This window comes from Apis cerana, linkage group LG11 (assembly GCF_029169275.1).
Source record: "Apis cerana isolate GH-2021 linkage group LG11, AcerK_1.0, whole genome shotgun sequence".
In the NCBI taxonomy this organism is placed as follows: Eukaryota; Metazoa; Arthropoda; class Insecta; order Hymenoptera; family Apidae; genus Apis; species Apis cerana.
In genome coordinates, this window is record NC_083862.1 from 13,701,828 (window position 1) to 13,714,123 (window position 12,296).

The window sequence follows — 12,296 nt, forward strand, 5'->3', positions numbered from 1 at the left end:
TTCCTTTTCTTTTTCTTTCTCTCTCCTTTTTTTCCCTTTCCTTTTCCACTTCTTCCTCTTATTTCTTCTTATTTCTCCCTTCTTTCCTCTCTTTTTTCTTTTCTCTTTTTTTTTCCCTTCTCTTTTTTCCCATTTATTTCCACCGGCGATCGGCGCGTTTACATTGATAAAGCGACCGGCCAGGGACGTTTACCCTGGAGGGGTCAGTGTCACGTCGTAGGCCCGCAGAGTTCGTTGACTGAATAAGCCGAGGCAACCTCGAGGACCGGTTGGTCCACCCTTCGTCCCACCCTGCCCACTGACAGTGCCGGAGCTTTATCCCTTGTAGCCCTAAGTGCGCGAGATCACCTCGACTACTTAATCCTCGATCGACTGGCTCTTCCTTTTTCGCCTGACCCACCATCTTCCATCTCCTTTCCTCCTTTTCTGGGCCTGGCTCCTGTTCCACGGATTCTTCCGTACGCCAAAACTTCTATTTCTTTTTTTCGAGTATAAACATTCTTTATCGAGAAGTTTTAGGACATCTATTGTATTTATTAAGCGGATATGATGATCTCTTAATTGAATCGATCGACTGATCTTTCTTTTTCGATGGAATCTTCATTAGGACCTGTGTGTCTGTTCTTTTTCTTTTTCCATCAAATTTTTTTCTTTCTTCTAATCGAGCACTTTTCGTTTGACAAAATATATATTATTAAATGCACGAGATCATCTCGATTATTTAATCGAATCCACCTTCCTTTCTTCCCTTTTTGGATCTCGATCGCTCGATTTTTCTCTTCTCCGTTCGAAACATCTATAAAAATTTGTTCGAAAATTTTAATCCTTATTCCTTAAACGAGCATTTTTAATAAAATATAATAATTCGGACGATTTGCTATATAATAATTTTTTATTTTAACGTCTATTCAAGCTTCTTCAGAAGCTTGGAAAATGCTAGACTATTACCTATTGAAAATCACGTTGAATACAAATGACCATCGTTTATGGTTCGAGGTAATCGTGAAAATATTTACAGAGTAAAGAGTTAAGAAATTTAGTGACCATCAATAAATATTAATGTATTTAACGTAAAAATTAAAATTCATGATTACACCATAAAAGATATTCCAAGACTTTTAAGCAGAAGTGTTATGTACTTATATATAAGTTTAGATATCTTCGTTGGTGAAAAGAAAATGTCGGATTCGAGTAATTTTGTAAGAAGAATTTAAAAGAGGAAAATGAAGAGAGATGGCACCACGATAATAGTCCAAGAAGAGGGTCCAATGGCGTTTTCGCTGTATCTCGCCACGCCGTGGAAACGTAATTTACAGTCGGACAAAGTGCAAATACGCGAGCGGGTATGCGTGCAAAGAGGCTATCGTCGTCGACCAAAGCTTTCCACCTCTGCGTGGTCGTAGAAACAACTTTGAGAGTGGCAATCTCGTGGCAGAACTCCAACTTCCTAGCTGTCTTGGTTAAATAAATAAACTTCTATTTATTTTTTCACTTTGAGTCACTATCTACCGTATGTGCATTACCGGTTAAAAATTTAAATCATTTCTCTTTTCTTCTTTTTCACCGAATCTTTATTTAATTAATTCAAAATCAATGAATCGATAGTTTATAATAATTTCATTTCACTTAATTATCTTTCATGATAATTATCGTTGACAGATTTTTGACGAAAGAATTTTCTCAACCAATTACGTAAATATTAAATATAAAATGATAAAAAATGCATAGAATTAATTTACAAGAGCGAGTAAACAGAGCGAGTCGATGAGAAGTTCAATGAAACATAAAATTCCGGAAACCAATTACGAAAGAATTTTCCTCGGTTATTCAGCTTCCATTCCGTTTTTAAACGAGGATAATGTTCAGTTTCTAACTAGCATTCGTTATCGAATATACCTGTCATTGTTGTATGCTCGCGACTATAAATAACCAAAAGATAGCACGACGACCGTGAGGATTATCGTAATTTTTCACCGCCATTTTGATTAATTTACGAGGAACTTCCTTGTCAATCATTAGACGTACAAGTTTTTTTCTTCGATTGAAATTTAAGAGATTAGACTAAAAAGAAAAATGAGTAATGAGAATATAAAATATAGAGGAACGTTTTCGCAGTAAAAATTTCACTAGAAAATATATAAAAAAATATCACTAAAAAAAGGACTAGATGATTCCAATATATTTATATTTCGTTAAAAAAAATATTTGAAATTTTAATAACTCATAAAATACGAACTTACTTATCGTCAAATAAGCAAATTCCAGTTGAATATTTAATATTTTTTCGAAATATACGATAATAAGAGAGATACCTCTCGCAGATAGAATGTTCGTAAACAATTTTCACGTCGTTATCGTCGGCGCAGAATAAAGAAAAAAAAGTAACGATAATACGTTCGCTTTCTTTTGCATTATTCACAGACGATTGTTCGCACAATACAGTGACCTGAATAGAGGAGATCAACGAAATCGATAATATAAATCGACCCCAGAGGTTTTATTATCTTGTGTATTATTTTCATTGGAAAATATGAATTCGTGAATAGGGACTGGAGAACAATTGAGAAAGATAGGAAAACCATTTATTCTTGCTAATGATTGTAATGATTTTGATTATAGATAAATCTTTCCTGAATTATCGTTGATTTTACGATCTTCTATCGCTATAATAGTAGAAAGTAAATAAATAATGATATATTTTCGAAATCTTATTTCTCTAAATAAAATAAAAAAATCACAGAATAAAAATATAATAAAATTTCTATTTTAATTTGAATTGCCTAATTGAAAAATATTTTGAAAATTCCAGAATTCTAGCCTAATCTAACCTAATCTAATCTAACTTAAATCATTCAATTATAAGATATTTTCCTAAAATTTTTTTTCCATACGAAAAATTGAGATAATAATCGAAGAAATTTTTAAGAACTCTAAGAAATTGTAAAATCAAAGAGATAACAAGGAAAAAAATGAATTCAGGATATTACAAGTCAGCAATGGCGCATGGCATCCGCTGATTCTTTGTTTCTTCCATAAATAGACGCGGATACGCGATATTGTCTGACTGATATCAACGTCCTGCTCGTGTCAAAACTTCAAATTTTCGACAAAATTCGTAACTTTGGCTGAAACTGTGACTGCACAGAGACTAGTCGTAAGAAGTCGGTAGTAAGTTAAGTAAGATGTTGACAAGAGATTACGTAACGAGATCGTGAACCGAATAGAACCGAACTCTGAACGTTGGCTGATGTTAGTCAAACATTGGATAAGAGGCCTCGTTGACTGGCTAACATCGTCACTATCGGCTTAACTATTAGATAACAGACTCGTGAACCGGCAAATCGAACTTGACACCCGGGATCTCATAGTCGTTAACCTAATCGAGTATAACAGAGCTCAGGATTAGAGATTAGAACGTGGACTTTGATTTATTCCTTTCAAGTTTTATCCATATCTATCGTTTTACTCTCCATTCGCAACTTGGATCTTAATTCTTTTGAATTCCTTATTTTCATTGACAAGTATAATATTGACAAGTCAAATATTTAATTACACAATTATAAAGTAAACGTTTCAATAAATATTTCAGAATTTTCTCAGATTTTTCAAGAAGTTAAAATTAATTATGGAAGATTAATTAAAGAGCTTGCAAAAGATGTATAGAATAGATTCGTTTTTCTAAATTACATAATATAACCTAAAAAAAGAAAAATTCTTAATTAAATGTAAATATCGGTAGAAAATAAACGATTTATCACATTTCGTACGATACCTTGAATGAAATTGTCTAAATAAACACAATACATAACCTAAAAAAAAAAGAATTTTATTTTGAAAAAAATTTTAAATTAACTGCAGATATCAACAGAAAATAAACGATTTCCAGATTACGTACGATCTTTCGAATGAAATTGTTCAACGACCGAAACGAACATGATACACATAAAGAAATAGAGTCTCAAGAGGGCGAATGCGGGCTATGCAAATGAGCTCGACCTTTCGAGGTTACACGTTGTGTGTACGAGGCATAAGGACCGGATCGATAAGTCGCCACCTCGATGTAAAAGCACTCGAACGATCGGCGAGCGAATGTCGTAAGTGGCGGTAATCATCTGCCGTGCCATGGCACCGTTCCATAAACCTAGCGATCTACGAGACACGCTACCCCTGGAATCCCTATGCCACCTCCGGAATCTAACGTCGCTTCCTGTCCCGCACGAAATACAAATAAATTATTCGATTCGAGCTCGTTTTAAAGTACGATCATTGGGTCAGAGGTAATCTACGATGATAATATATTAGATTATTTAATTCTTAGAGTTCCAAGAATATACGAATAAGGATCAAACGAAAGTTACTAGGGTCGGCCATGAATTTTTTAAAAATTTAGCATATCAGATATAGTATATTTGGTATTCTAATTTTTAATTTGAATTCAAACAAAGTTTTATTAAAATCGTTCATAATTTTGAAAAATTTGAAAAATGTAATATATTGAGTATCGTAATTTATAATAAAGTTACTAGGATATCTCTATGAATGTTCTAATTTGTGATTTGAATTTAAGCGACGTTTTTAGAGACATCTATGGATATATGGACATTATGGATAAAATTTAATTATATATATAATTTTTTTTTAATTTAAATTTAATTTATTTTTCATAAGGAAGATAAATTTTGTTTTAAAAGATATAAATACGAAAGAAACAAAATCTTTTTTCACAAATTCTAAGGAAAATCTAAATGACTCACGAAAAACGATAAAAATAGTTCGACTAAGAGAAAGATTCAGAGAAAGATAAGGGTGGAACCGTAAAACGAAGCGTGTTTTTGAAATGGACTTTGAAAGAAAACCAATAGAAACTCGATCCAGGAGCGTGACAAATATGTTTGAGTTGTTCAGAGAAACCCTGATTCCTTCTATCAACCTAAAACCGTCGAACCGCTCGTAAATATTGGTGTAGATCACGGAAAAAAAATTAATTATTTATGTTTCCTTACAAAATCTTGGAAAATTTGAGGTTTTTTACTGAAAAGAGAAATGTAAAATTTGAGATAAAAGATTTTCAATAATTTAAATGAAATTAGTTTCTTTCACAGAAAAAAATACACTAAATTAGTCTTGAGAAACATTTACATAAATTTACTTTTTTTCATAAAAATTATCTTTCGCATTATAAATCAGCAAGATCGGAAATAAATTTTTTCTGCTATTATAAGATAAGAAATAATCAATTTTGATTTTCAAAGCTGATATTTATTCTAAAATCGATTCTCGAATCGAGGAACGAGCACATCAAGTGCAACTGGCATCTAATTAGCATCGCATCTGTATTTATGGAAAATCAATGTCCCTCGACGAGCCGTGCCGATACCATCATCACTACTGGCTTGGACTCTGGCTACCCAAGATTCACGATAACAGTCCCTCCTCATTCCAACAACTGAGAGTCTTCTAGACTCTTGAAACTACCTTCCAAATCTTTCTACTCTTCTCTTTTCGAAAGTAAAAATTTACGAACAAGACAAAAACTTTTTACTTACAAAGAATCTTGTAAATTATGAAAAATTTGAAGAATTGAAATAAAAATTTTATTGACTCAATACTATTTATAATTGTGTAATAATATATAATAATATATCTTTCAATTAACATCTTTTTTTTTATTATAAGAGAATGAAAATTAGAAATATTTGATGCACATACAAAAATTAAACTTGATATTGATTGATTAAATATAATTATTAAATCAAAAAGTTAGGTTAAGTTAGATTAAAATTCTTGTTTGATTTTGATCAAATAGAGAAGATATAAAATAACGCAGACACGAAAATTAAACTAGTTATGAATATAACTTCTTCAACAATTAATTAGAAAAGAAAATCTTCCTCATCAGTCTGACATCTATTCTCGACACACGTACACAGAGCCATTTCAAATAGAAGATAAAAACGTATTTGCTTAGTTGTTAACAAGTGGAATCTCGTTATCGTGCAGATGTTCCAGAATAATTTTCGCCAATAAAAAAGAGAGAAGGTGGTAATTCGTGAAGTGTAATCGTTGACCTCGATCGATTTCGGAGCGGGTTCGAGGAGATCAATGGCGATAAGTTAACGGTGTTATCCGAAGATCCTTATCTCTCAGGAATCTCGCGATCGACTGGCAGCGAGCCGATGAACGATAAGGACATTGCTAATTGCTCGTCGTTGCTTTTAATTGCTCGCGGACACGTTATATTAACTGCCAAGCGTAACGGTAACGATTACGGTAGCCAGAGATCGAAATGTTCCAATTATTCATCAATAATTTTTCTTTTTCAATTTATTTATCACTGTAAGTAACTTGATGATTAATATATGAAAATTTTATAGATTGTACAATAATAACAAATATCTCTCTCTTGCTGTAATTATGGAGATTGTAAAAGTTAGATTAGGTTATATCGTTTTGAGGTTATATATTACACAGAGTTGGACACTAACCCGTTGAAAAAATAACTAGTTAACAATTTCGAATGAACTTTAAATATTTATTTAAATAATTTTAAGTAAAATGGTAAATAACATTTATTCGTAGCTATTATAGTTGTTTGATTCGCTCTTCATATAATCGTAGTCGTTTGATAATACAATTATTTGCAATTATTCGATAAATAATAAATTATTAAACTAACTATATTCTTAACTTTAATTTTATTAAAATTTTGCCCATTTTTGTTCGTAAAATACGTTAGAAATTCGTTCGTATAATACATTAGAAATTCGTTCGTATAATACGGAGAAATAATTTTCGAGAGGTTAAAATAATCGTAGAGTTCAACAAATTTCAACTGTTTATAACTCAATAACTAAGCTTTAATTTTTGTATATCAACTTTTATGTTTGCTTTGGCCTCAAGAATTGATTCCAGAGTTTCACAAATACATTAACACCTCATGTATTTGTAGAGATTCATTCTAATCAAGCTTCGATTGCAATCTGATCTTCGTTGTGAAATTGACAATAACAAGTTGAAGAATGTTCATATATTAATCAGATAGCTGGATCAGATAGATTAAGATAAGAAAGTGTGGAATCGAGTTAATGGTTGCACAAAGCGAAATTATCATTATCATAACAAATTATCGTTTGGCATTAACTCTATTATAAACAATTTTAATTCCTTTTCTGATAATTATTAAGTAGACGTCGAATCGTCGAGTTGGATAACAGTAACCAACGTCTCGTTTAGAAAATTTTAGTGAAAATTCCAGGGGATTAATTATTCCAGAGGAGCAGGGCCGTGCACGTCGCCCCTGGGCCCCCTCACGTGGACAGCCGGTTATAAATGGTCGGTCGTAAAAGTTGTGCGTGTCGTTGCGAGACGGAGGGAACAAGAAGGAACATTCGATGAGAGACGAGGGTTCGAAACACTCCGTGCACTGCATTATGGTAGGCAAAAAAGCGCGGGAGATGCACCAGCCGCTTGCAAAGAAGAAACTGTTTCGGTAGTCGGTGAACAATCGATTATATTCGAGGTCTCGAATCGTTTCGAATGCACTTGCTTAAAATGCTTGAAGAAATTACTTTTTTTTTTCTTTTAAAAATTACTCGATTCTGATCTTGTTTTTATTTAACACAGGATTCTTCGTCGAAAACTAGAGAAAGATTTTTCGATACGAATTAATTTTCTCGAAAATTGAAATTGAAAATACAGCGGAATACGGGATGAAAAATAGGACGAATCCACGAACATCGATTTTCTTACAAAGAGATTTCTAGGTAATAATTTTACTGTACATATCTTACTTCTTTTTCGACGAGGAATAATCTCCATACAAAAAATTTCGTTTTCTCGAACTGTTTGCCTTCCTTAACCTCTATCGTGGTTCATAAATCAAATATTCGACGTCGATTTTCTAGCGATGATTCCTAGTCGAAATCTTTCGTTGCGCATATTTTACTCGTTTTTCAAACCCTGCACAAAAATATTTCGATTCCTCGAACGAATCTTAAAGAGAAATAATACGAAACGCCTCGACTCCATCGCTATCCTCCGTTTCTTTTTCGTCCCGTTTCGTACTCCATAAATCATTCCAATGCCCGTTCAGTGTCGCATATCCACTTTCCAGCATACCCACATGCTCCACCCTTTTCTACCACCATCCCACATCCCTATTTTCGATCCGAATGGTGGGCCATTTTATTTCTCAAAAAATTCACTCACTTTCTCCCTTGAAAAGAGATAAAAAGAATCCTACTTTCGAGACGATTTTTTTCCTTTTTTTTTTCCAGACGATCACGATCCAGATCTGTATAATGCGATTCGCCCGGGTTCCGTTCTGATACATTATGTAACCTTCGAGAAGGGTTACAGAATGCTTTCGTTTTCATGAATACCGCATCTATGATCAGCAGGCCAGGTTTTTAAGACGGACGCCGTGTTAATCCTTCGACCTGATCACCTGATACGAAAACTCTTAGTCATCGTGGGGAACGGAGAAAGAAAGTAAAAGAAAGAGATGCGCGAGGAAACAGCCGTGACAATGATGCATCGAGCAGAGATTTCTTTCGATCCTCGAAATAGATTTATTCGAGGATACGATTTGAAATTCATAAACCACTGTGAAGAATAATTTCTCCACTCTGAAAAAATTATATGTAATAAAAAAAAATTTGGAAAATTAATTCTTTCGAAATTAAAATTTCTTTCAAAAATGAAAAATTAACTTTCGAGAGTAACATTGGAGAATCATTTTACTCGAATCTATTCCGAACCCTTAAGATGCATGCTCAGTCGAGAGTAGAGTTGGAGAATATATTTTTTTCGCAAGCGATGTTAAGAGTGAAAATTACGCTGAAGGGTATCCATTTGTAAAAAAAATACTTTCCACTTTCGAATTACTTTCAAAAGTTTTATATACATATTCCTTCTTACATATAAAATTTCCAAAATTTTGTACCATATACAATGAAAATGCGTATTTTTAAGCATAATTTTATGGAGGATGTTTTCACGTTATTCGTTTTAAAAAATTCGTTTTCGGTACAATGGAACGAGTAATTAATGCTAGTATGGTTATGGTAATCCAACGGTGTTAAGCAGCTTATCGACAACAACAAAGCAACGAATATTCTATTTGAGCATGTGTCTCGTATTTGTTCAGATGATCGGGCCGATCCAGCGGGGAGGACCGGTTGTTCTTGCTAAATCGGATCACGGACTAACGATCCACTTAAGGAGACCGTAAATAACGATTTTCTTCGTGTTATAAATTTTACTTCCTCCGTATAACTTGTTTTTTTTTCAACTCTTTTAAACAACTCTTGTCCAATCATCGATTATCATTTATTTATTCCACATTCTTCACAACAATCTTCCATCTTCTTAAGGATTCCAGAAAGTTAGAAAACGAATAAACGAAAAATCGTTTCTCATTTTGTTTTCTCCGATTTTTCTATTTACACCAGATAAATAGGATAAATCGATGAAAATAATTTCCATTTCATCGAAATTCATAACAATTTTACAGAAGAACTCTCTCTTCTCATTTCGTTAAAGCTACTCTCTATTCGTATATAATACAAAACTGAAAGTTGAAGTTAAATATAATCGTGAAACAGCTTGTCAAAACTTGAAAAAACTCAAAAAAAAAAAAAATTCTTACCCAAGGAGGAATCTTCCAAGCGAAGCGCAAACCACGTTTTGCACGGGCAATATTTACCATTTCCGTGTCAGTTTAAACAGGCAGAGAAACAAACGAATTTTCTAACCTCTCTATCCTCGAGAGAAAGAACCTTCGAATCTTTACGGTTTTCTATCTCTGCGGAGACGTTTTGCAAATATTCATTCGAGGAGATAATCGACGAATTTTGGGGCCGAGGATGGATGATCGATATTCTTTCAAAAAGTCAACAGACGATCGTTATCGTTTACGTCAGGCCTGTCCAAGTTTTCGTCCGGAGTTTGTTCGAGTAGTTATAGATAACGATATAGATGGAGCGGAAGTTTGAACGTGGGAAAATCGTGGCGTGCATTCCTTTTTCTTTTTTATCTTGTTTGACGTTCGATATTTGGAAATATCTCTCGATACTTGTTTTATTTATTTATTTTTTTTTTCATTCCATCGTATTTAAAGAATATTACGTCTCTTCGAGTTGGATACGATGATCCATATATATATATCTATGTATATCACGTGTATATTGTATCGATATATCGAGCGAAGAATATTAAACAAATATCAATTTTTCCAATAAGAAAAAAATTAAGAGAGATAATAAGAGATTGATATATATAAAATTTAAAATAGATATATATATATAAGTTTTATCGAGAAAAAAAAAGAAAAAGTTAAATCGAAGTAAGAAATATTTGGTTTAAAATCTGATTTTCTCCACCACACAAATTATCTCTTTACAAAATCGTAGTAATGATAAAATGATTCAGAACGAAGGATCGAAACAAATTAAATTTCTAAAATTTTTAAAATGGAACGATAAAATTTAATAGAAGGCGAGTTTCGACTGTCGTGTCCTCTACTACATGGAAGGATTACAAAATCGAATTTGAAGAAATATGTATGTATGTATCTCGGCTGGATTCTCGTGACGAATTCGAATATCTCGAGGCCGTTTCCTCCAGCATCGTCTCGATTTTTCGTCTCGTCCACGGGCTTGATTTACATGAAACAAGTGTCACGGAGTGGATATATTTAGACGTGGCGTCGTCAGGGACCCGATCCTGGTGTCCCTTGCACTGTATCATCAGTCGAGGACCAGGCCGGCAAGAGGAAGAGCGATTCTTCGTCGCTTTTTGCGCCCCCTCCCCCCTCCCCCATCCCCGTGACATCCATTGTCGACATTTACCTCGACCAATTTATCCGATTCGTGTGAAACTTTAAACTCGGCCGTTATAATAGAATACCGTTTCAAATTCTTGTGAATCGTTCTTGAGATTTTTTTTTTGTAAACGGACACCGAGTTTTTGTGAGAATAATTTTCTTGCTTTCTCATATATTTTTTTCTCACGAGAGTGTACCATATTTAACGTAGTAAAACTATTTACGGATACTTACGATAATTTTATTCTTTATTGAAAATTACACTAGTGAATATTTTTTATATATAGAGTTGCCAATTTTTATGAGAATAATTTTTAATACAATATTCACTCTCTCGAATATCTTTTGCAAGCGGACGTTACGTTCCGATTATTCGAGAGTAACTTTTACCATTAATATAGTATCCATTGATGAAGAGTGATAGCTCGAGAATTGCTCCCATGAATATTTTTCGCAAATAAACGCTATGAGTGATTATTTAGCTCCTCACTATCGAGAATAATCTGCTAAAATTTTATTTTTATTCAATATATCTATGTTCACATATATATTTGAGAATAAAATTCTCGAGATTCAAGGGTTAAAAAATTAAAACTTTCTTCCTAATTTTATCGATTCCTTAGTCTTAGAGGCACTTGAATATTGAAATTTAATTTTAATCTTTTTCAAAATCAATTAAACTCGTCTTCTTTCTCGAGAAGTGGGGCGAAGATGATTGAAAAAAATGACGGAAAAAAAAAGAAAAAAAGAAATGATTAAAAAATCGTTAAAGAGTCGTAAAAAAAGAGATTACGAAAGTATGCCACGTCGTGGTGGGTTCTCGGAACAACGCAAATAAATCGCTGTGCTCCCTTCCTCGCGCAGGGTAAAAAGACATCATTTGTCTCGTATTTTAAAGTGATTTTTTTTTTCTTCTTTTCTCCTTCTCCTCCTTCTTCCTCTTATTCGTACGACACAGGCCCGTGGAAATCGTGTTAACACCGATGACGCATAAATAAACTTACGTCTCGCACCGACGACTGGCTACGAGGAAGCGGTGCCCACCGCCAATCTGGAGTAAAAATAATCGATCGAGGAGGAATCCCGATCCTCGATCCTCGATCCTCCACCACCCCGTTCGCATCTTAATTTAACCGTGACACTTGGAAATAGCGTATCTATTTTAAATTCAATTAATAACAATAATAATATTTTTGCAAATTTATTCTTGAAAAATATATATATATATATATATATATATATATATATATATATAACTGATTTATACAATAACTCAATACTCAATTGATCTCTTTCAAGAATAAATTTGCAAAAAATAATAATCATTCATAAATACGTACATTTAACAGTCTTTGCACTGAAATATACAAATTTCAAAATTGCATATCGCCAACAAGGAAATTGCAATAATTGTAAAATATTTCTCAAGAATAAAAGGAGGACTTGCGGATAATTGACCTTGCAATTTTTC

General features: G+C 33.2%; 1 protein-coding gene and 1 long non-coding RNA gene across 2 annotated transcripts in view; one reads left to right on the plus strand and one right to left on the minus strand.

The window, feature by feature from the left end:
- Positions 1-12,296, minus strand: part of LOC107995895 (putative mediator of RNA polymerase II transcription subunit 26) — a 69,014-nt gene that overhangs the window by 29,072 nt on the left and 27,646 nt on the right. The gene's annotated exons all lie outside the window — the stretch shown is intronic.
- Positions 5,903-8,706, plus strand: LOC107995772 (uncharacterized). The gene is made up of 3 exons (XR_001765638.3): positions 5,903-7,519; positions 7,624-7,763; positions 8,277-8,706. It is a non-coding gene; the product is annotated as an uncharacterized LOC107995772 (long non-coding RNA).